The sequence below is a fragment of the Paroedura picta genome, chromosome 14 (genome assembly GCF_049243985.1).
Source record: "Paroedura picta isolate Pp20150507F chromosome 14, Ppicta_v3.0, whole genome shotgun sequence".
Lineage (NCBI taxonomy): Eukaryota > Metazoa > Chordata > Lepidosauria > Squamata > Gekkonidae > Paroedura > Paroedura picta.
In genome coordinates this window covers 21496213-21521480 of record NC_135382.1, presented here as the reverse complement: position 1 = coordinate 21521480, position 25268 = coordinate 21496213, and the positions used below count along the sequence as shown (strand labels likewise).

Here is a 25268-nt window from a genome sequence, read left to right as displayed (position 1 = left end):
GATGGTTATCATATCACTTCTTAGTCATCTTCTCTCCAGGGTACAGCTCCCTCAACCTTTCTTCATACATCTTGGCCTCCAAATCCCTCACTGTCTTTGCAGCCCTCCTCTGGACATGTTCCAGTTTGTCTACATCTTTCTTCAAATGGTGCCCAAAGCTGAACACAGTACTCTGAGATGTACACCGCTTGTATTCATCCACTTGTGTATATTTCCATTTTGTTATCTTGATTCCCACCTGGAAGTTGGCAGCCCTGGGTAATTCCTGTTGTTCCTCTCCGCATTTGTCTTTTGACTTTGTTTGTTGTGTGCACTGCCCAGTCCTGGCCTTCTTGGTGGGTGCCCCATCACTGCAGAATACACTTAACATGCTCTGATCCCCCTCTTTTTAGGAAGCTGAGCAAAGCTGAACTCTGCAGGAGATGCTATAAGTTTAATATAAAGCTGTTTTTAACTCAGTGGGCTAGCCTGCTGAGTAGAAGACCGGTTTGTCGTATCCCCGCTGTTTTACGGCACTTTTGGCGGAGATGACATTTTATTCAGTTCTGTGGATTGTTGTTTAAGTGTCCAATTGTGCAGTGTAGCTTCTACTTTTGCTAAGTGGCCTTTTAAGTCCCCATGGGGAGAAAGACGGGATCGATGTTTTCCAAATAAATAAAGGCAAGGAGATGCCAACTGTAATCTGATCCAGCCAGGGAAGGAAAAAGAAACAGTAAGAACTCTAAGAAAAAGGGAAGCCATCCCCCTACCTAGTTCCCTTTGGCCTGAATGCCCCTGTGAGTAGAGTAGCCAGTCAGCATCTAGCAACAGTTGGGAAACTGGTGTTTGTGTGTGCGTCAACAGTGTGACATCACTTCTAGGCGTAAACCTAGAAGTGACATCACACATCAATGTGATGGCAGATTCTTACTCCTTATTCCTCAACCACCCTCTCAATTGGTAGCAGAGGTCCAAGACAGGTATCTGGAGGCTTTCCACTAACGTGACAGACCTGGAAGCCACATAAGCATGAAGAAGAGCTGGTTTTCCATTCCTCTCTTTTTATGACCTGAAGGAGTCTTAAAGTGGCTTCCAATTGCCTTCCCTTCCTCTTCCCCCAACAGCAGGTGAGGCTGAGAGAGCTCTGAAAGGCCCCCCCACACACACACTTATGGCCTTCAAGGACAGCATCTATCTAGCCTGAGATAATTGGTTATGTGAGAAACCTGGTGTTTCTGGATGGGAGGGGGCCAATTGGAGGGATGAGGTAATTTTCTGGAAGGTTCCAGCAAGGAAGGGTTCTAATTGGTCCTCAGAGACCACCTGACTCTGATGGGTCTAAACCTATATCTGGTCTGGTGTTTTGGGGGGTGGGAGGGTTGTGATTTTCTATGGCTCACTTCTAAGGTTTTGCTGCAGCAACGTAGTTTGGACAATTTAATGGTAGCCTGCAGAACCAAGAAAATGAGGACGTACCACTTGCTCTGGATTTCTGAGTCTCAGGTAGATTTATTTATTTCTTGTATGGCATGTGTGTAACATCACCAGGAGATCCTAACACTGTCTGGCTGCCAGACAAGAGAAGTTCTGAGTTGATTAGCCACTGCCTGCCCCTGTGTCATGACCCTGGTATTCCTTGGAGGTCACCCTGCCAAGTAGTAGCCAGGGCTGACCCTGCTCAACAAAAACAACCGTGGAAGAAATGTTGACAGCCACAGGAAAAGGGGAAGACCCAACAGGAGGTGCAGTCAAGGAAGCCTGCAAGACCTGAGCAAGGCTGTTAATGATAGAAAGTTTTTGGGGGGTGGTCATTAATACTGAACCTTGCCATAAATTGGAAGCAGCTTGACAGCAAAACACGCAGAGATATCAACAACCGAGGGCCTCTCATGAAAAGTGGGAAGTTGCCACAGTAAGGAGGAACTCCGCCTAGCATCAGGCTAATTCAGAGCATGACTCATGGTGTTCTCAGGGATTTCCCCTGGAAAGTGGAGTAAACTGGCTTTTATCAAGCTCAAAGGGAAATCTGTAGAGCAGCTGTGGGGAGCAGGATGGAAGCTGGGTCATTTTGGAAGATTTTGGGAGTGCAGCCTGCAGAAGGCAGGTTTGGGGGAAGAGAGGGGCTTTTCTCCATGCGAGCTGATTTTCATACTTTGGGGATCAGATTCTGGAACATCTCCAGGCCACAGCTACAGGTTAGCAACATTGGGGGAAAGGACAGAGCTATGCTCTGCTTTTGAAATAGTGTGTAGCAGCTCATTGCCAATCAAATCTTAACCCTGTGGGAAAGACCTTTAAGGGGATTGCTCCCTTTTCCTTGTGCAGCTCAGTAGAGACAGGGAAGTTAGAGGGAAAGAGAGGTCAGGCATGCAGCGTCTCCTTGCATCATGACAAGGATACATTTTTGCTCCTTGGTGTGGCTGCAACCTTGGGGCAATAGACCCCAAAGCAAATTCCAGATGGTTTGACTGACTTTCATGATTGGGTGCCATAATTTGTTTGTTCCATCATGTTACTGTTCTCCTGTTATGACTGTTTCACTATTGTTCAATTTATCATGTTATCTGCACTGTTTTTCTCTCTCTCCAGTTCCATGTAAACCCCCCTGAGCCTCAGGGGAGGGCGGTAGTAATAAATAAATAAATTGTCAGGGCGATGGCATGAAGGGTGGTGCTTAACCACTTTTGCTCTGAAGGCAGTTTTCCTGAGAAAAATCATCCCCTCCAGTGTCCCAGATTCCCATGTGGGAAGCAGAGAGTAGTGACCTCTGGAAGTGCATGTTTTAGAACAGGGGTAGTCAAACTGCGGCCCACCAGATGTCCATGGACTACAATTCCCTGGAGCCCCTGCCAGCATTTGCTGGCAGGGGCTCCTGGGAATTGTAGTCCATGGACATCTGGAGGGCCGCAGTTTGACTACCCCTGTTTTAGAAGGTGGGCTCCAAATCAGATACCTTTGCATTAGAAAGACTAGTTAGAGCAGTACTTAACTGATTTTCCTTTGCCACCCAGCAAGCCTTTTTGATGTTGATTTTATACATGAGTGCATGTAATTTGACCACTGAGGAAGACCCCTTGGGGTCCAAACGCATCTGGTCTGTTCTGTGTTGGTCTAGTCCATGTGTAGTTAGAAATGTGATATTTTAAAATGATGACTATATTTTAATATGTTGAATTAGTGCACTTTATGTAATAAATAGAGCCTCTTGTGGTGCAGATTGGTAAGGCAGCAGACATGCAGTCTGAAAGCTCTGCCCATGAGGCTGGGAGTTCGATCCCAGCAGCCGGCTCAAGGTTGACTCAGCCTTCCATCCTTCCAAGGTCAGTAAAATGAGTACCCAGCTTCCTGGGGGGTAAACGGTAATGACTGGGGAAGGCACTGGCAAACCACCCCGTATTGAGTCTGCCATGAAAACGCTGGAGGGCATCACCCCAAGGGTCAGACATGACTCGGTGCTTGAAGGGGGTCTGCATCAGGAAGAGGCAATTGGTGGAAATTAGCAGTTAACTCCGGAGGATCCAGTCCACCCTCTGAGATGTGCCCTCTTTGTACATTTAGTCTCCCTGGAAGGTTGTGAACATAAGACTTCTGTTCCTCACCAAACCAGGAACCATCTGCCAACCCTGAAATGGTTTCCGCATCTTTGAAAGTGCAGGAGCTGCTCGTTTCCCAGTGGAGAAAGAGGTGTTTGTGGGCTAAAGCAGTGAACTTTTGAACTGCATTTCTCTGTTGCTGCGTGCATATAGGCTGTTTTTAAAAAATGATCCCAACAGTAGCTCGGGAAGTTCCATGCAGAAATTTGCAGATGAGATCAGATTACCGTCTCTGTCTCTTTCCAGTCTGGAGGTGTGAGATTGATTATTGTGATCTGGGACTAATAGTTGGCAATTGCAAATAAATGAAGACTTTACAATCTCAGAGCTGAGGAGCAGCAGAAGGAATTGCTGTTCTATGAAAAGCGGCGGCAGCCGTCTTGCCGGGGATGATGGATGAGAATCGCACGGGGGATACAGTGGCGGGGTTGCCAGTGAGTGTTTGCCAATGAAAAATGCACCCCAAATTATACTGTTAAAGGAGAGGGTAAATAAAGATGAAGGCGCCAACAATCTTGCAGCAAACCAGCGGCATGCACACATCAGGGGAGAACTAGTATTTTGGAGGAAGGTGCAAGCAGAACAAAAGGGTACCAAGCCTGAGCTGTGTAATCCTAAGAAGAGTTATATCTTTCAAAGCCCATTGACTTCAATTGACTTGGAAGGGTGTATCTCTGTTTAGGATGGTGCTGAGAGTGACCCGGGACATTTCACCTTGACACATAGCTCAGCAGAGAGATTATTTGAAACAAGATGACAGTAGCCCCAATAGCCTAGCCTAACCTGATCTCGACAGTGTTTGGGAGTGAATTCATACTTGGATGGGAGACCATGCAAGGAGACTGAGGTTGCTATGCAGAAGAAGACAATGGCAAGCCGTCCCTGCTCATCCCTTGCTTTGAAACCCCCACAAGGCAGGTCATCATAGGGTCATCATGAGTTGGTTGCAACTCAAGGCAGATTTTAGTTTTTATGAGATGGGGAGGAGGCATTTCCCAAAACTGCTTAGGCAAATGCTAGGAGATTTGGGGGACTGTGCCTGGGGAGGCTGGGGTTTAGGGAAGATATGACAGCACACCTGAGTGATGCTCTAGGAATTCTCCCTGATACATGGGAAAGGCCATAGAGACTAGAGAACATCCCCAAAGAGTCACTACAGAGGCAATTTCCCCCTCCCGCTTATTATCACTTCTGAATTTTTTGAAGGCAAGAGAAATGGGGTAGGGAATTCCTTGTCGAACAGTTGGGAAGACACAGGGAAGGCTGTCCTATGCACAAAACAGAGGTGGGTCAACTTGATCACCCTTAAAGCTGTTTACATGTTTTGTGGAATGAATGTGTCCCTGTTGAGGTTGTGAGTGTATGTACGTGTTTTTAGAGGAAGTAGAGTGCATAGACTAATGGCTGCACCAAATTGTCCTTTGTCACCTGTGTATTAGTAAGAGGTGTCTCCAAAGCTTAGCCACTTATAGCTTCTGATTCTTCTTTTGCAACCTGAGCTACAGAGAGAGAGAGAGAGAGAGAGAGAATCAAAACCCAGCCGAGCTATGCAAATATCCCTACAAGCATGAACTTTATTTGTAATCGGGGTGTTCTCCCCCCCCCACCGTCGCAAGCAATTCTATTTTTAAAGTAAATGGCTGTTGTTTACAAACAGATGTATTTATGTGCATGCCTGACATATGCATATCCCTGGTATAGAGCCTAGACTGAAAATAAGCTGTGAGAGTTACAAAACACACTAATTTCAGCCACCGAAATTAATCAGCACCCCTCTTTCTGCGCCATTTGACTGCCCTGAGATACACTAGAACAGGGGTCATCAAACTGCAGCCCTCCAGATGTCCATGGACTACAGTTCCCATGAGCCCCTGCCAGCATTCGCTGGCAGGGGCTCATGGGAATTGTAGTCCATGGACATCTGGAGGGCCACAGTTTGACAACCCCTGCACTAGAATATGCCTGGGGATAGTGACTAACCTCAAATACTATTGGATAATCACCCCTCCCAGTCACATTGGCAGCCAATAAAGGCTGGGGTGCATAACATAGATGGGGGGGGGACGACTGTGGCTTTCCAAACTGACCCTCAGAGGGAGACTGTCTCTGACCACAAAGGGCATTCAGCTGTTGGTAGCTGGTGGTCTTATCACCCATGAATGTTATCAATTCCCCTTTAAAGCCCTTGTAGCCAGTGGCTGGCTCTCGCCCTCCTTGATGGCAGCAAATGCAGTAACTGAAACCTGTGTTGATTGAAGAAATACTTCATTTTCTCTGTCCCGAATCCACTGCCAATCAATTCCATTTGTGATCCCCAGTCTATTATTGTAAGAGATGGAGAAGAATTTCTCTGTCCACTTTCTCATAACCATTCATAACAGCGCCAGAGTTCTATTTTCTGCACGGATTTAATAGCAAATTTATATATTCAAGCAATACAGTCTCATTTATTTTAAAATGTAAAATAAAATTTAATATTTAACATTTCACTGCTACCAAGGTGGGACTCATTTATAGACGAAGCTTTCAAGAATGATTTTCTTCTGCCGTCTCCCTTTCTCCCGTGGGACCCTGGGGTTACTGTAGCAACGGGGGGGGGGGAAATGTTGGACCGCTAGCCACGTGTTACTGGTTTCTTGAAACCCTTATTAAGATCATTTCTGAAGTGACTGTGCCAGATTAGGAGCCAGTGGAGAGGCTCTTTCAGACTTTGGTTTTCTTTCTTTCTTTCTTTCTTTCTTTCTTTCTTTTGGCTGAGAGTGTATGACTGGCCTAGGGTAACCCACAAGTTTTCATGGCAGTGTGGGGATTTGAACCTGGGTCTCCCAGATCCGAGTCTAGTGTTCTGTCCACTACACCAGTGGTCCCCAACCCCCGGTCCGGAAACCAGTACTGGTCTGTGGATCAGTCAGTACCGGGCTGCGGCTCCTCCCTGTCCTCCTCCCCGGCTGCTGCCTCGGGGGCTGCCCTGCCACTCTGCTGCTGGCTCACCTTAGGTGTTCTCCAGTGGCCGCCATGGCTGGGGCTCCCCCTTGGCATGGCACTGTGCAGCTGTTGCTGGCGGCAGGGGTGCTGGTGGGAAAGCAAGCGGAGCAGGGGCTCAGGCGGCGACGTCCCTCAGCAAAAGACTACCCTCCCTGGGCTTCAGTAGAATTGTCAAGTGTTGACCGGCCCCCGGTGATAAAAAGGTTGGGGACCAGTGCACTACACCACAATGGCACATTGAGAAGAATGGGACCCAACAAGAGCCCTGTGTTATTCAGACATCGTAAAACAACCAGAGTTTGCGAGGAGCAGGGGCCTGGTATATTTTCAGGCGCATGCACTTTTCTCTGCCACCCTCTTCAAGTAACAAGAGTTTGCTTTTTCACCACAAACCAGGCTAGGAACCCACCATTTTAATCATGATTTGACCTTCTGTCTACATGGAAATCCCAATTTGTTAAGATGTTCACATTCAGAAATGAACTGGAGCTAGACTGAAGACTTCCTGAATCAGGCAGCCTCTTTTTGATGTGTGCTGTGGGCCTGATTTGAATCAAACATGAATGGAAATTGAGAACAAACAACTCATATCTGACTGGTATCATTTCCCCAGACCCCACCCATGTATTCTGTAATGTTAGCATTAGCCTTTCGGGGCTTTGTTGGAGCAACTCCTGCAGCCTTTAGGTGCAGTCCATTGTCTGGTTTACTCTATTACATTTTCTCTCCAGGAGCTGTCCAAGGTCTACGTTCCCCTCTGTTCTTTGTTGATGCTGCATCCTATGCTGTCTGCCACTGATTTTGCTACTGCAGGTTGGCTCCCCCAGTCTTTGCCCAGCACCCCTCAGGCTGGAGTAGCACCCACCTCTTCTGTGAAGTGTTTCCTGTTGCACTTCATGTGCTAATGGAATTGGTGCTTAGAAGTGCATAGAGGATGCTGTATGTTTATTCAGCAAATGAAAAAAATGAACCCCGGAATGGCTGAGTGGAATGACATGGCAGCTTAAATGCCTTTTTTAAAAAAAGAGGTTATCCTCATTAAATTGCACGCTCTCCCACAAGCCATCATTTTCCTGAGATTGATCCTATCTTTAGTGATGATTATGTCATGCACTGTAGCTGAAAGCCATATAAAAACAGCAATCAAAAGACTTCCTCCTTAATTGAAACCTGTCTTGGCTCGCGCACAAAAGTGAAAATGCTTTTGCTACAGAGTTGACTGAGCATGAAATAACCCATATATGGGTTGTGAACTAGCCTTTGGGGAAGGAGCAGGGATGAGCACATGTTCCCTATTTCTTTTCTTTTTAAAAAAATATCCCATCATATATATTTTTTTTGGTCTATGGTTTCAGTTCTTTAGTTCTGCCTTCTTTTGCCCTGTATATCCATATTGTAAAGTTTTACAGGCAACGGATATGCCTGCTCTGAAACTGGTTGCCTGGTTGGTTCCAGGTCCAATATGAAGGGCTTGTTCTTAAGTGCTTCTTGATGTTGTCGTACCTGAAGGACTATGACCCTTTAAGAACCTGTGCCCCAGCCACATCCCTCCAGCTGAAGGGCCTCCTTGTTGAACTTGTGGTGGTTTTGGGGTCAGAGAGTTGGAGGTCAACACCTCATAGGAGGAGGCAGCTGCTTCCAATAGGGCAAACACAGAGAGCTTTACGTTCTGCGGGAGAAAATCTATTGGTCGTCCCCGGCCCTAGGGAAGCACGCCTGGCCTCGACCAGGGCCAGGGCCTTCTCGGTCCTGGCCCCTGCCTGGTGGAATGAGCTCCCGGGAGAACTGCGAGCCCTGCGGGACCTTCCATCGTTCCGCAGGGCCTGCAAGACGGAGCTCTTCCGCCAGGTTTACGGTTGAGACCAGGCTTAACACCTACGCCCCCCCGGGACCTGAGGATTGGGATTAGACATGAGTACCATCAGTATCCCCTCTCCACTTGCTAAGGGGAATGGGTAGTTGATTAGCCGCTCTTGCCAGGTAGTCATTAATATTGACATGTTAATTGGTTTTTAATGTATTTTATGGGGTTTATATTGTTGTAACCCGCCACGAGCCGCAAGGGAGTGGCGGGAAATAAATTCAATAATAATAATAATAATAATAATAATAATGCAATTTGTGCCTTTCTGAAATGCCTTCTGCTCCTCTGTGGTAGAGAAAATCTAGGCCTGGCCTTCAACTTTGGAGAAAAAAATCCTTTGGGGAAGAAGGAAGTGGACACACCAGGAAACACCAATGGTGGGGATCTGGACTCCAACAGACAAATCCCCTCCTACTGTGGAAGCTAGCTGGATGACTTTGGGCCAGTCTCACACTCACAGTCTAGCCTACCCCACAAGGGAAAGACATATATTTTAAATAAACAGGAATTTTAAAAACTTGGGTTCTATGATAATTGCTGACAGGGAAGGCTGGTAGAGAATTGTACAGGACTGGGAGAGGTTTTCAGAAGAAGACCCTACTTCACCTTAAGGGGCCTCAAAGTGGATTGCAGTTACCTTCCCTTCCTCTCCCCACAACAGGCCCCTTGTGAGGGAGGTAGGGCAGAGAGCATTCTGAGGGAACTGTGCCTGGCCCAAGGTTACCTAGTAGGTTTCATGTAGAAGAATGGGGAAATCAACCCAATTCTCCAGCTTTGAGTCTGTCACTCTTAATCAGCACACCACTCCAGCTCTTTAGGGTCACTGGCTTGTTGGTCTTGTGGGACTTCTGGGTTGTAGTTTTTTTTACTGAAGTCCAGGTTTGGGGGGTACTTTTTTTTGGCTGGCTTGAATCCTCCGAGACACGCAAGGGGTGTTTTGAGAAATAAATAAACACCAACACTGCTACACCCAATGTGTGTTAGTTATACATCTCAACCATGTATAATGTATAATGATAATTTCCCAAGGCAAAATTACTGTTGGGAAAGATTTATCTATCTGTTTATTTATTTAAGGCCCACTTTTCTTGCGGAGACCCACCGTGAATCACACAATACAAACGGTGTAATCAGACAGCATCAGATACGAAACAATGCAGCAGTACTTGACTGCAAAGACAGGAGAACAATGCACAAGAAAAAGGTATCAGCGACAATATATCCCCAACTATGCAAACAATGGGTTTTTCAAGAAGACAATGAGAGCCAGGTTGGTGTAGTGGTTTTCAGAAGAAGAATTGGTTCTTATCTGCTGCTTTTCTCTACCCAAAGGAGTCTCAAAGTGGCTTACAATCGCCTTCCCCTTCCTCTTCCCATAACAGACACCCAGTGTGGGAGGTGAGGCTGAGAGAACACTGATATTACTGTTCGGTTAGAACAGCTTTATCAGGGCTGTGGCGAGCCCAAGGTCACCCAGCTGGCTGCATGTGGGGGAGCGTGGAATCAAACCCAACTCACCAGATTATAAGTTCACACTCTTAACCACTACCCCAAGGTGGGTCCATGTTGCAATGTGGTTTTAATGCTGGTAACCAGTAACTTGGATTTAACCTTGTAACTGAGAAGTAGCCAATGAAGTGACTGCAGAATGAGTGTAATATACATACACCACCGAGCCACTAATACCACTGTACCAAACCGCACTTGTGAGTTGACACCAAGGGCAGACCCATGTCAAGTGCATTACAGTAGTCTAGTTGCAAGGTCACCATGGCATGGATCCAGGCAGCTATTTCCCAGGTTAGTAGAGAGTTCTTGCTGATGAACTAACTTGCTTCTCCAGCACTAGTGTTGGATCCAGAATGACCTCATGGCTTTTAGTAGAGTTAGGCAGAGTGAACTGGAACCCATGAAATGTGGGAAGCACAATGTCTTTCAGGACCTCAATTGTTCCAACCAGCATTGTCACCTGAGGATTCAGTTCCAATGTGTTCACTCATAGCTAATGAATCTCAGCAGGCAGGCAGGGGCTCAAGTCTTCTACTGCATTACCAGGGGATTTGGATGAGGAAGTGGAGAGCTGGGTGCCATCAGCATATTGATGATACCCAGCTACAAAGGAAGGAAGTATCTCTCCTGAGCAATTCATATAGAGACCTTCTAATGTGGGATCTGAAACAGGAGGAACCCTGTGGCACAAATCCCACACTAATGACAGCTGGTCTCCAACGTCAACCTTCTGAGTTTGAGCCATGAGGAGTTATTGAAACCACTCCAAAGCATGTCCCTTGATGGCTACTTCTGTTTCCAAGCCTCTCAACAAGATGGCATGATTCCCAGTTTATGATGATAAACTGAGTAAGAGTAAAGCATCTACATCCAAGTGGAGGTTATTTACTAAAGCCACCAGGACCCTCTTAATTCCCTAGCTTGGCCTGAGATCAAACTGCAAAGGGTCCAGAGCAGATGGGTCACCCAGGAGGACCTGGGTTTTTCCACAGCCAGTCTCTCATCTTGCCCAATAACAGCAGATTAGAAACTGGGTGACAATTGGCTTTGTGAGTGAGTACTTTGTAAGACCAAAGTTCTTGTTACTGATCAACTTGTGTAGAATCAAAAGAAGAGGGTCAGGAAACTGCTCCTTAAAAATCCCCTCTAGCAACTTGAGAGGGGGAAGGTGGCATGGTCTAGCTCAGTGGTGGCCAGCTGGCAGGGGCTCATGGGAACTGTAGTCCATGAGCATCTGGAAAACTGCAGTTTGGCTACCCCTGGTATAGATCCCAGAAGCTAAACAGGGTCAGAACTTGGATGGGAGACCATCAAGGAAAACTTTGCAGAGGAAGGCAATGCCCAGCCATGCCTGCTTCTCACTTGCCTTGAAAGTCCCACACTGAGGTCACCATAAGCTAGTGATGATTTGATGGCACTTATATGTCCATACAACAACTTGGAAGTCCATAGACAAGATGATCGTCTCACAGCAGACCCATGCACAAGCAATGCAACCACTGGTGTTTTTCATTTGCTGGGAGTCATCCACCACTTGTCAGTGAGGGTCTAGCTAAGATTGGCTGACCAGCGTGAAGCTATGGAATGTTCGTGAACATTTTAACTACTGAGAGGGAAGAATGGAATATAACAAATGGGGAGTGGGAGGCTGGTTCAGCTAGGGAAATTATCTTTAAACAGCCCTGTGGCGCGGAGCGCCGTGGACTGAATAAAGGAGTAAGGGCTGTGTGGGAGGAGTTAGGGCGAGCCCTGTCTGTGATAAAAACTCGGAGGGGCCAATCAGGAGCCGCAAAGTGGCTCCTGATTGGCCCCTCCAAGTGTCCATCCTGCCCCAAGCAGCCAATGGGGAGCCGCGCAAAGCGCGGCTGCCCATTGGCTGCTTCACCCGCCCAGGGAATCTGCCTGTCTGCTCCAGACAGCCACGGGTGAGGGGTGGGCCGCACCACCTTCTCCCAGCTGGCGGAGCGGCCTCACCTCGTTGTAGACTCGGCGAGGCTGCTCCGCCGGCTGGGAGAAGGCTCGAGAGAGCCTCGGGTGGGGGGTGGGCTTTCTCCCAGGCCATCTAGCGCCCATTTCATTTCCATGTGAAATGGGCTTTAAATCTAGTTTTATCATAGAAACCAAACACAGGGGTTATTCTGTGATTGCAGTGAGGTGAAGAGAGGCAGAGGAGGCAGCTGAATCTTTGGCAGTGGGACCCTCATCCAGCAACATATCAGACAGGTATGCATTTTTGTGTGTCTCCATTTTTAGAAGGATTAAAAACCAAGCAACAGCGACGGTAGTAGTAAGGTGTTGTAAACACCTATTGTTGGTGTCCATCCCAAGCTTCCCTCTTTCATAAACGCTGTAAGGCTCTTTCATGACTTTAACAAAAGCCGCAGAGATATGACAGAATGCAAGCTAGAAACGTGGAATGTTGACTTCAGATTTTAACAACGATCAAAGGGTAAGACAGGATATATATGCATGCCTCGTGTAATTGGCTTGTGCATCATTGTATTTCATCTCATGTAAATAGGAAAGCGTCTTCTGTAGGCATTCTTCACATGCCCTTCATGTTGTCAGCTCTGCAATGTCAGTTGAATGGTGCTATGATTAGGGAAGAGAATTGGTAGGGAAAACTTCCTTCATTACTGGAAAACAAGAGTGAATAGGCCTTCATTAATGTCCATCATGGGAAAGAAGTAGTGGAGAGGTGGTCTTCCATTTGTTGATCACACACACAGGAAGCTGCTTTCGAACTAGCAAGACTCTTGGCCTATGAAGGTCAATGGTTGGCAGCAGCTTTCCAGGGCCTTGGATAAAGGTCTTTCCCATCTATCCAGAGATGCCAAGGACTGGATTTATGGATCATCTGCATGTAAAACAGATGTTCTGCTACCAAGGCATGGGCCCTCCTCAATATGCAATGAGGGGAAATCCTTCTTCCTCTTTCTCTTCTCCCTCCTTCTCCTCCACATTTGCAAAGTGCCATCTAGAAGATCTATTCTGGGCAATGGGTAGCTGAGTCATCTTGAGCACATTGGCAGATTTGCTACCACTTTTGCAGACAAATCCATCTGAATTTCCCTCAACTCAGAAACTGGTTGATTAAGTATGAAACTGTAGCTTCAGGTTTGGGAGGCCGAGTCTTCTGTTTATTTGATGTGACCCAGAAATGGGCACAGGGGCCAGAGTGGTTTCAGCCCTGAATGTTCAGACCAAATCTGAAAAACTGGATCCCCTTCCTTGCTGAGGTTCTTGAGGAATCTGGGATGGGGGAGAGCCTCTGACTGATCATTGCATCAAAAGTCACGTTTCAGCATTAGTTTTGCAACCAGAGTGCATTTTACAGATCTGTACCTGACAGGGCCATTGTCCAAACACAATAGTTAAACTACCTACCCACCAAATAGGATTGGTAGCAAGCAGAAATGCTATGTACAGAAACACCCATTTATTCTAAGAGGGCCATCTGAGTCTGTTAGAGGACTGGCCTTGTTTATGTGAGCTGTCACCCTGCTTATCACCAACTCGACTCGCAACTAGTAGACTTGCATGCATTGTAAGGAGGGTAGAATGAGAGATTTAGGTTATATCCTCCCTCTGCAATAAGAAGCCTACCTGAAGGAAAGAAAAGGGGGAAGGTTTTTCTGTTCAGCCAGGCGGGCAGGGAGGGATGCAGAAATAGGATGTGATAGAGGCAGATGACAAGACTTCTCGCTGTTGCCGATGCGCAAAATGGAGAGGGAAGGAGGAGAACTATTTAAAAACAAACAATTGGGTCACATGAAGGAGGGAGGTGGGCCTACTTCCCTCCCAATCCTGAAGAGAAGAGCTGCCAGCTCTGGGTCAGGAAATACCTGGAGACTCTGGGGGTAGAGCAGGATTTCGGGCAGGGAGGAACCTCAGTGGAGTAGAATGCTATGGCGTCCACCCTCCAAAGCTGCCATTTTCTCCAGGGAAACTGATCTCTGTTGCTGGGAGATGAGTTCTAATTCTGGGGGCTCCTCAAAGCCCACCTGAAGATTGGAGTCCCTCCTGAAGATGCAGACTGCAAGTCCCAGGCTCAGAACCAGCTTGGTGTGGTGGTGAAGAGCTTCTAGTCTGGCGAGGCAGGTTTGATTCCCCACTTCTCCACGTGCAGCCAGCTGGGCGACCTTGAGGGGAGTCCCAATTTTGTTAGAGCTGTTCTCACAGAGCAGTTCTGTCAGTGCACTCTCAGCGTCACCTATCTCACCTGGTGTCTGTTGTGGGAAGAGGAAGGAGATTGTAAGCCACTTTGGGACTCCTTCAGGTAATGAAAAGAGGGGTGTAAAAACCAACTCTTCTTCTGGGCTGCAGAAATCCCTCAGCTGGAGTTGCTGGATCTGTCATACAATTGCCCACCACAACCATCAATTGTGCTTCTCTCCCCCCAACGCCCCCCCCCCCCCGAAACCTGGCTCAGTAGGAGGACGGGGCTCTTATTGGATGAGAGTCCTGTGAGGCGGAATGATTTATTTATAGGGCAAATGGAAAGGCACTTAAGTTGAGCGGCCTATGCAGAGAGATCCAGCAAGGTTATCCTTTATGCTGGAGCCCCAGATGCTTTGTCATCCCACACCTGAAAGGCCTTTCCATTGTGTTGCTGCTCTGAGCTATTATTCTCCTCCTTCTTTCTCTCTCTCTCCCCCCCCCCCCCCAAAGGATAACTCCATCCAAGCCTGTTTCCAGTTTGTTGTCATGGGTACATCCACTTATTCATGAGCGTCATTCAGAAAAAGGAAACGCTAAACGTCTGAAATAGGTATATGAACAAAGCCAGAGCTGGCTGCCGTCCTCCTGACCTGACCTATGGCTCAGAGACGGATGGGGCTGCTGCCTTGCAGGACTTCTCCTGGTCAGAGAATGTAGAGTTCAGGACCCAGGGCCAAGGGAGCTCTGGCTGGTCCCCTAGGAACCCATGTCTTTTGTCACAAAAGCAGCTTGGTGTAATGCCAGGGGTCCCCAGCCTTTTCCAGGCCACCATTGGGATCCTGACATAGTCTGTTGGCTGCAGCCACAAAATGGCTGCTGCAGAAGGCGGAGTTATTCTTCAGTCACATGGTGAAGATGCTGGTGATGGGCTGGCAGCGGCTGCCAAAGTCATACCTAAAAAAATAATCTGAGTGGCTAATCAACCCTCCAATGGCCCATCATCCCCACCAGGCACCATCCACTTTCTGAAAATGGTTGGGGTGGGGACCAAGAAAGGGTGCCATTGTGCCCATGGGTATCCTCTTGGGGACCCCTGGTGTAGGGGGTGGACTAGGATCTGGTAGATTTCAAGGTTCGAACCTGCCTGGAAGCTTGCCAAATGAGCTCGGACCCCTCGCACACTTTCTGCCTCATCTCTACCTCGCAGGGTTGTAGTGAGGAGAAAAAGGGAGAATGTCGTAAGCCACTCTGGGGCCTCGGTGAGGAGAAATGTGAGTCATAAAGTAAATAAACAGACCAACTAGAGCCCCCCTCAGGCTTGTTTCAGGTCAGCACGTGTGAAGGCCGAAGCTGGCCCAACGGAGTTCCGGTCTCAATTGGGTCATCCGCACGTGGCAAAGCCGTAGTGGTTAAGAATGGTGGCCTCTAAACTGGAGACCTGGGTTTGATTCCCCATTCCTCCTCCACATGCAGCCAGCTTGGGTGACCTTGGGCTTGTAACCATTCTCTTAGAGCTGTTCTTGCAGAGCAGTTCTGTCAGAGCTCTCCCCCAGTCCCACCTCCCTCACAGGGCGTCTGTTGTGGGCAGAGAAAGGGTTAAGGTGTTGGTAAGGCACTTTGGGACTCCTTCACGGAGTGAAAAGGAGGGTGTCCAAAACCAGCTCTCTCTTCTTCCTCTTAATTTGAGGAGAAACCACAACTCACATCTGCCTTGTCACATGGGGTGGATTCCAAAACCCAGATGTATATTCTGTTATGTGTGAACGTAACACTGCCCCGATGACTGAACTCCCTGTAGTCATGCAGTCTTGGAAAACACAGAGAACCCCCACTGGCCAAGGGAATCTGAAATTCTGAGCTTATCGGGTGCCTCAAAGGGGAGGATCTGTGCTCTCCAGTTCGGTGTAATGGTTAGGAGTGCGGACTCCTAATCTGGCATGCTGGGTTCAATTCTGCACTCCCCCACATGCAGCCAGCTGGGTGACCTTGGGCTCGCCACGGCACTGATAAAACTGTTCTGACCGAGCAGGAATATCAGGGTTCTCTCAGCCTCACCCACCCCACAGGGTGTCTGTTGTGGGGAGAGGAAAGGGAAGGCGACTGTAAGCTGCTTTGAGCCTCCTTCGGGTAGGGAAAAGCGGCATATAAGAACCAACTCTTCTTCTTCTTCTTCTCTCTCCTGCCCCAGATGCATCCTCCTGAGTAAAATAACTGGCGATTCAGAACTGCTGAGTGAAACAGTCAGTGGTTGACTGAGGCATCGAGAGCAGAGATTTAGGAGCAGTTGTTTCAGGACACTGATGAGCCGCCAAAACATTCCCATTAATCTAACTGCATGAGTACAATGACGCTTGTGGCGGATGGGAATTAGAAGTATTCAAATTCTACGTCCAGGAAATCCATTTTTATTGTTTTGCCCAAGGCAGAATTCAGTGCCTGGTGTGAATCGGGATCTTTGCTTTTCTGCTGGATTTCCCCCGCCATTGCTAGTCGTGTGGAAGATACAGGGCAGGGGTCAGCGACCTTCGGTAATGTGGAGCCAAACAGCATCAAAATTCAGAGCCACTGGGTCACTCCACAGCAAATAGCCGGTATAAGAAAAACCTGCCTGCAGAGCTGAAAATATGCCATTCAATATTACCGATGGTCGGCATGTTTCTGTGTGAATGCTGAGAAGAAATCATGCTGGGTGCTCCTGGGGGTTCTTTTTTAAAACTGCTGCCAGGCTCTGAAGTATCCACCTGTGTCAGAGCCTGCCTCAAGCTCCCACGTTTAGTGGGCCGGTCCACCTGCGGACATGAGAAGCTGACCATTAGAACAGCTGCCTGCAACCCCCTTCCAAATGCCTAGCTGTGCAGCCCAGAAGCAACCCTTGCCTCCTCTCTCCCAGCCCAGGCAGCCATCGCATGGGGACAGTTCCTGGCACTGAGAGACCTTCCTGCCACCCAATGAGGCCAAATTCCCCACCCTGCCCACTGGGGAGCAAAACTGTGGAGTGCCAAGAATCGGGGTTAACCTATGGGTGAGTGCTGCTGAATGCCCCTGAGCCTGACATGCCACATCATGACTCGAAAGAACCACCTAAGGGAGCTGCACTAGGGGATGGGAGGCACACAGGCCTGTCTCCCCCTCCTAAGGGATCTGTCCCGCTGCCCCAACCGCCATGACACCATGCCGGCTCTCGGATGAGGCCAGTTGTCCTTGTGGAGCTAAGCACCATCACACTGATGACACCCAGCTCTCTGTCTTCTTCTGGCTGACTACCCCTGCCCTAAAACACCTAACAGGCAGTGAACCAGTGATTGTTTGGGTCCTCAGGCAGTGCTTGCTTGCTGTGGTCAGCTGGCCAAGGGTGGTCATGTCCAACCTGAATCCTGACAAGATGGAGCCATCACTTATTGGGGTCTTGCAAGTAATTGTGCTTCCCACGTCTTATGGGACCCAGCTGCCCCTTGCTGACTCTGTCAAGAGTCTAGACCAGGGGTAGTCAAACTGCGTCCCTCCAGATGTCCATGGACTACAATTCCCAGAAGCCCCTGCCAGCATTCGCTAGCAGGGGCTTCTGGGAATTGTAGTCCATGGACATCTGGAGGGACGCAGTTTGACTACCCCTGGTCTAGACCCAGCATTATTGCTGGAGAAGCAACACACAACTGTGGAAAACATCCTCTTGTGTCTTCACTTAACCGGAGCCTGGCTCCTTACCTTGACCCGGCCAATTGGGCCACATCAGGGGTAGTCAAACTGCGGCCCTCCAGATGTCCATGGACTACAATTCCCAGAAGCCCCTGCCAGCATGTGCTGGCAGGGGCTCCTGGGAATTGTAGTCCATGGACATCTGGAGGGCCGCAGTTTGACTATCCCTGGGCCACATCAATCCATTCTGCGGTCACCTCAAGGCCATGACTCTTGTAATGTCCTCTCTAGGGAGTTGGCCACCATGTCAGCTTGGACATTTCCAGCTGGTACTGTTTCACTAATGGGGAGCCAGGTGAAGGATGCGTATTATGCCCCTTCTGTTGTTGTTCCATTGCATTCCTTTTAAGGCCATTCCTGTCCTCGGATCTGCGGGACTGCTTCTCATGATGTGGTCCACATGGTGCTGCAAAGGGGAAACAGCTGCCCAAGGAACGGCCTGCTTGGGGAGGCCATGGAGCATCCTGGATTCTTTTCTTCCCGCTGAAGGGGTCTAGGAATTGTGCAGGAGCGTGCGTTTTGTAAAGGAAAAATGATTGCAGCTTTAGCTGTGCTTTTTTTTTAAAGGCAGTGCCCTTCTTGCATTGCATTGTTTTATCGGATGCCCTCTATTGTTTTTATCTCATTGTTCTTTATGTAATCCAGTTTTATGGCATCGCTTCTTGAACGTATCGGGCTGATCTTTAGTGTGTTGTTTTAGAATTCTGGAATCTGCCTGGAATCTCAACAAGAAAATCCCACGATAAATGGAGGATTGTTCCCCCCTCTCCCAAAACAGGGGTAGTCAAACCTGTGGTCCTCCAGATGTTCATGGACTACAATTCCCACGAGCCCCTGCCAGCAAATGCTGGCAGGGGCTCATGGGAATTGTAGTCCATGAACATCTGGAGGACCACAGGTTTGACTACCCCTGCCCTAAAACACCTAACAGGCAGTGAACCAGTGATTGCTTTGGGGGTGGGGGGTGGGGGGTGGGTGGGAAGGAATTCTTGAAAGAGTTTTGTCGTATTTGGAAGTAAAATACTGTCTGTACAAAGGTGCTCAGGCTGTCCTCTTTAGCTGAAAAATGAAACTCTTCATCCAAATGACCCAGAGGTCACTGTTAACCATCACACCATGCTACATTGACTGTGTGATCAGGGCAGAGGTGATATGACATATCCATACCACATTTGGGGATGGATCTAGAACAAATGTTCTCTTAAAGGAAGGGGTGGGGTAATTTCCACTTAATTTCTCTTCCAGCTGAAGACATCTCCCCCCCCCCCCATTAGCCATTCATGCTATTTCTGAGTGTCCTGTCTCTTCCAGGAGTGGCATTTTGAGGAGATCAGTGGGCTGCACTAGGAGGGGGAGGCAGAAATTCTGTGTTCTGTTGACTTAGTGCCTCGCTTGAGTAGACAGCGCCATCTGGATCCAACTTGTCCAGCGCAATCCTAAAAAGAATTGCACCCTTCTTCACTCATTGACTGCAAAGGTGTTGCTTTGCTTACAAAATGGATGCACCTACCAGCTCATACACAACATATTGTTTGTTTATTAATATTTATTTATTTGATTTCTATACCGCCCTTCCATATGGCTCAGGGCGGTTTACATACAGCATGGGCGGGATACATGGAACGAATTAATACATAACAAATACAACAACAGTAATCTAAATAACACAATTTCAGCGATCTTAAGCAGGATAACAGGAACAGAACTTAGCTAAGGCCCTTAGAGAGGACAGACTGGTTCAGGCCATGGAGAGTTGGTGGCAGCAGGCGGCTGGACCCGGCACAAAGTGGCCCCAGCCATAGTGACAGGAGAATGTCAGTCACATGTTTCTCTGCTCTCAGAATATGGAACCACCACCCTATTCATCTCCATCCAGCCATCACAGGTGAGGGACATAATGCGAATTCTAGAGATTGAAATGGGAGGGGAAATGAAGACAGACTGTCAGTTAGGATTGCTGATTTAGTTTAAGACAACAAAGAATCAAAGCCTCACCTCAAATTGCTCGGGTCCTCCAGCAACAGAACATACAAATGAATCCCGGAGAAGGCTATTTTCATTCATAATGAGCCACTGGTTTCTAAGTTTACTGTTCTGTGCCACATTGTCTGGCTAATAATTAAGGGAAATTGACTTTAAAGGGGAAAATGGAGAGACAGGCGCAGTTAAGGGGGACGGGCTGTAGGAAACAGAATCCGGAGAAGGTTTTCAGAGAATGCTTCTAAGACGCTCGCGTGCAAACTGTCTCCTTTGGAAAATCTGCCAAGGGCATAAATTAAGGCAGACGCTTGAGGAATAAAATGTAATGCAAATGACATGTCTCTTGTTGAAGGCTGGCAAAACAGTAGATAAAATGGAGATATTTTAATGCAAACATTTCTAAACAATTTATGGCATCTGAGCAGCTTGCACAAGTGATCATATTTTTCTCCCTCTCCTGTTTGCACGCTGCCTGTCCCGAATGAGCTGCCGCATATTGGCAGGGAACTTTTGCATGTGGGGAGGAGAAGAGGCATACTCTGTACATTTTGGGGAAATTATTCCGAATCGCTCCACCGTCTTCTCGTCGTGGGAGCACCGTTCCTGCAGACATTGCTAGAATGGAATATGTTACCCGTTTCCAAGTTTTCCTATGAAATATGCAGCAGTATCCTATATGAAGAATTCTGTAGTTCTGACAAGGCCAGACGAGGCAGAAGATGGAACCAGATCACAGAGGAGTCCCTGATAAATGGTAATCCCTCATCCTCCACTTGGACCAAGTGACGTCACTGAGGTTTGCATCCATCCTTCTGCTCAGAAAAGTTGGAAGCCTTCCTCCAGAGCCACTTAAATGAGAGCCACTTACGTTGGAGTTAGGCTTCAAGGGCTGGATGATGGCTTCTGCCTTTGCTGAGCAGAACAGTCAGGTACAGGCCAGGGTTGCCATTTCTGGGTTGGGAAATGCCTGGAGATTTTGGGGGTGACGCTACAGGAGAGTGGGTTTCCAAGAGGGGAGGGGCTTCCAGGGGGTATAATATCATAGAGTCCATCTTCCCAAGTGACTGTTTCCTCCAGGTGAACTGATCCCTGGCACCTGGAGAGCAATTGTAACAACAGGAGGTCTCCAGCCATCTCCTGGAATTTGGCAACCCTAGCACACACAGGTATGGCATTCTCTGCTCCAGGTGGCTATTTTGATGATGATGATGCCGATGTTGTTGTTACAATTATCAGGGATGATGACGCTCCGAGGAGACACAATGACTTTGTGTGCCGCCCCACATTCACTCACACAGAGTACCTACCACCCTCTGCATACTCCCTTATTTGAGTGATGGGTTATATGTAGGTTTTGTCTCTTTTAAAATCTACAGAGCGTCGTGACCATCTTTTACCTTGGCTAAGGTGACCAGATTGTCCCACTTTTGGAGGGACATCTGGGGGCATCTGGCAAATTGTACTTATGATAAATTAAATATATATATATATATATTAGAATACTATTTTTGTATGAGCCTCTTGTGGCGCAGAGTGGTAAGGCAGCCATCTGAAAGCTTTGCCCATGAGGCTGGGAGTTCAATCCCAGCAGCTGGCTCAAGGTTGACTCAGCCTTCCATCCTTCCGAGGTCAGTAAAATGAGTACCCAGCTTGCTGGGGGGTAAACGGTAATGACTGGGGAAGGCACTGGCAAACCACCCCGTATTGAGTCTGCCATGAAAACGCTGGAGGGCGTCACCCCAAGGGTCAGACATGACTCAGTGCTTGCAGAGGGGATACCTTTACCTTTACTATTTTTGTGTTCTATGCGTTCTATGAAACTTTTTGTTACTCCATATAGACCAATTTTTTAATTGAGAACCCCTCCCGGTCAATGGTGTCTCACTTTACCAATGTTAAAATCTGGTCACCTTAACCTTGGTGCCTCCCTTTTGTTCCCACAGGCCTCCGCAGACTGGGTAGTTCAGGCCTCTTTAATAAACAGCTGCCTCTCACACTGAGCTATTGGGGTTGGGCCTCTAACACTGGTTCAGTAACTCATGTTTTAAAATATAGGTCCGTAGAGTGAGATAGTAAACTGCAGACGTGTGTGGTTCTTTCCCTCAGTCATGCAGCTCACAGAGTTAGTCAAACAAGAAATCTTTTATTTATGACATGAACAAAACACTGAGGGAAGTAACGTTTGGCCAGTATAATTTTGGTGATTCTAGTACAGGGGTAGTCAAACTGCAGCCCTCCAGATGTCCATGGACTACAATTCCCAGGAGCCCCTGCCAGCGAATGCTGGCAGGGGCTCCTGGGAATTGTAGTCCATGGACATCTGGAGGGCCGCAGTTTGACTACCCCTGTTCTAGTACAGGTGAGGGGGCACGGAGCTATGTGGGCTGTTCTCAATAATACATGCAGTCACCAATCACCAAGTTACGCATATGGGCCAACCTGCTTGTTTCCCAGCTTTGATATGTGAGAATGAGTACCCTCAAAAACTTGGGGTTTTGATCAATGTGTACCGATGCAGGAAAACATATGTGTTGCCCTGTTCATGCAAAGTGATGTCAGCAGGCCACATTTCCCTGCCACGCCCACGGAAGTCACATGTCACCGGAAGTGACACCACTCAGACACTCCCACCGGATGTGACATCACACTTTGTCACCCCTGTTTTCCTAGTGACAGAAACGGTCTGGCGGCCTACACTACTGGGACGGGAACAGGGCTGGGTCAGGCATCTGCCACAGTTCAAAGGCAAATGGGGCAGCTACCTTGCTCAATTGAGGCAGGAATTCTCCTGGTCACAGATATCTTGACTTTTAGGACCTGGGCCCCCTCCCCTTTCCACCCACTCCAGGCCCATCATTGGCTATTGAGGGGGGGGGGCGACATCATGATTTATCTCATATAATGATATACTTTTGCAACATTTTTAAAAAATATATAAACATTAATTTATTTCCACCCAATTGGAAAAACCCTCCCAGGGCTGTCCAGGAACCCCCGCCCCTGGTCTCATGAAACCCCTGTTGAGAAAGCCTGATGGTCTTTAGGCAGCTGACCAGCCTCAGGGTATCCCGAGGCTGCCCTGTGCTGAATACCTGGAGATTATTCAGTCAGGCTCAGAGCATATGAAGACGATTCAGCAACATGCACGGTGGGCTCCCGTCCTGTGGAGACAAAGAAGGCAGGTCCAGCTCAGAAAGCATTCTTGTGTTTGCCAGCCAAACAGGGACGTCTGTGTGTGTGGGGGGGGCACAAAGGGGGAGACAAGCCAGCGATGCAATCCCATCATTGAGAGCCATCCTATTGAATATGCAAAGGCTGCCTCAGGCAAAGCTTAAGTGATCTCCTAGAAGTTGCTCATTGCCCAGCAATAGAATTTTATTACTCCCCAATCAAACGTTAGCGGGCCAGACAGAGTGTGCAAACCAGCATTGCAAAAGGCCTCCCTGCCAGGAACCACTCGGCCATGCTTTTGCTTTGAATTTGCAAGAGGTTGGGAAGCCTGCTTGCTGCTCTCGGGTAGTATGGGTTTAAAGGAACTGCTGGTTAAGGCGGTGGGTTTTGAACTGTGTCCTTTCAGAGAACCCTTTCCATGTTGATATGCCTTGGAACTTCTGTGCATGGTGAAAGATTCTGGGGGGAATATTTTCTTGGATGCACACTCAGTTTGCAACGGATCCCTTGTCTTGAGCTCTCATTGTCTACTGCCATTCCAAGCAGAAGTGTGTTTGTGTGTGGGGGGGGGGAATAGGGGGGGAAACATAGCAGCATCATTAGCGTGATATCACCTGGGGAAAACCTGGAAGTGACAACTGGTAGCTCTAGGATTTGCCAGAAACTCTATGGTTTCCAGTTATTCTTAGACCTTTTCTCTCATTGAGGGGCAGTTTATAGACAGAAAAACCATAAACACCCTTTGTCTAATATGATTTTAAAATACTAAAAACAACACACTGCCTGACCAAAGACACTAAAATGAATGACAGCCAAGGACAAGTCTGGACAATGTAGTTTAGAACCTGTGGAAAGGGAAAGAGTGGCTGATCTGCTAACCTCTTCCCCACCCCAGGGAGATGCATACTTTAGGTCAATAGGTTTTCTAAGAACTAGCAACTAATCTCATCAGTTTCCAGTCGCTTCTACTGAACCGATCTACTCTAATTAGGCAATATTTAACACCTTTCTTGATAGCTTTCTCAGCCAGTTCTCAGAGGGTCATCAAAAACCATTAGCAACTATAATTTTGGAAAAAGCAATCACAGCTGTTGTCCTTCTCTGGAAAAACTCATACCATATCTCCCAAAGTCATTGACCACCTCCAGACAGCCCATCAAGTTATTGTGTTTGGGGCAAATACATCAACATTGCCTTAGGTAGCATTTTGCCCTATAAAATACAACAGGCTGCACCATAACTGTGTGTGTGTTCTTGGTGCCATGTATACACCCCCACTTGCATCAGGATTTCCCCTCTTCTTCTGTGAAATGCTGTTTGTTTTGCTGCTGTCTCCAAGGACCTGTTTATGTCACGACTGGTAATATTGCTTTCCTTGAAATTCTCTCTCCCCTCTTCTCCCTAATTCTCTTAGCTAGCTTTGTGTGCGTGTGTTTTGTCTTGTACCTTTTTATTTCCTCTTAATAATAAAGAAACTTTCTAGTTTCACATCAACTGCTTACTTTGAAAGTTTCCTAAGGGAAAAATCCCTGCAAACATTGGTGGAGAATCCCAGTTACCCCCTCTTGCAATGTCTCCTTTAAGCTAATTTCCCCCAAATTAATTACAATAACACTACTCACCATCAATTATGTGTTTCTGATCAAAAATGACATCATCTTTCCAGCAAAACTGGCCCCCACCATATCCCCACTCCCAACCCACATGCCAGTTACCAAACTCAGACTGGCAGCCCAAAAGAAAATCACACTAACTACTATGTAAGGCAATCCCTTAATCGTGGCTAATGTCTGAAATACATCCTGGCTCACTATGGCATAAGGTACATGCTAATACTCAAGATTTGAGGGTGAGGTTGGTCTTTCATGCTTCTTTTGAGCATTGGGGCAACACTGGACCAAACTGGAATTGCTGCTCCTGGAATACAGAAACAGTTCCTTCAAAAACAACACCAGAACTGGCCACTCTTTGGCACCCAATAAGGCTGCCAGTGGAAGTCCCATGGGTTGATGGTCTGGGGGTCAACCTCTAACACAGGGGTAGTCAAGCTGCAGCCCTCCAGATGTCCATGGTCTACAATTCCCAAGAGCCCCCTGCCAGCATTTGCTGGCAGGGGGCTCTTGGGAATTGTAGTCCATGGACATCTGGAGGGCCGCAGTTTGACTACCCCTGCTCTAACAGGTCATCTTGACCCCAGAGAAGCCTTGCAAACAGTGGGTGCAGAAACCACCCTTGGAATCAGGAGTCTTCTGGAAGGCAGCAGCTGCAGCCATGCACAGGGTAGGTGGTACTTGCACAGCTCCAGGCTGGTAGCCCCTGCCCCCAATAAT

The 25268-nt window shown here is 47.9% G+C and overlaps 1 long non-coding RNA gene across 3 annotated transcripts; it reads left to right on the top strand.

Annotated features, from left to right (window-relative positions):
* The first annotated feature begins 1358 nt into the window (after window positions 1-1358).
* LOC143823571 (uncharacterized) lies at window positions 1359-17600 on the top strand. Of its 3 annotated transcripts, XR_013226509.1 has the most exons (5): window positions 1362-1482; window positions 8716-8798; window positions 9499-9625; window positions 12081-12153; window positions 16280-17600. It is a non-coding gene; the product is annotated as an uncharacterized LOC143823571 (long non-coding RNA). The 3 variants fall into 3 exon arrangements; XR_013226508.1 differs by lacking the exon at window positions 8716-8798; XR_013226507.1 differs by lacking the exons at window positions 8716-8798; window positions 9499-9625 and having other exon boundaries at window positions 1359-1482.
* Window positions 17601-25268: the final 7668 nt, after the last annotated feature.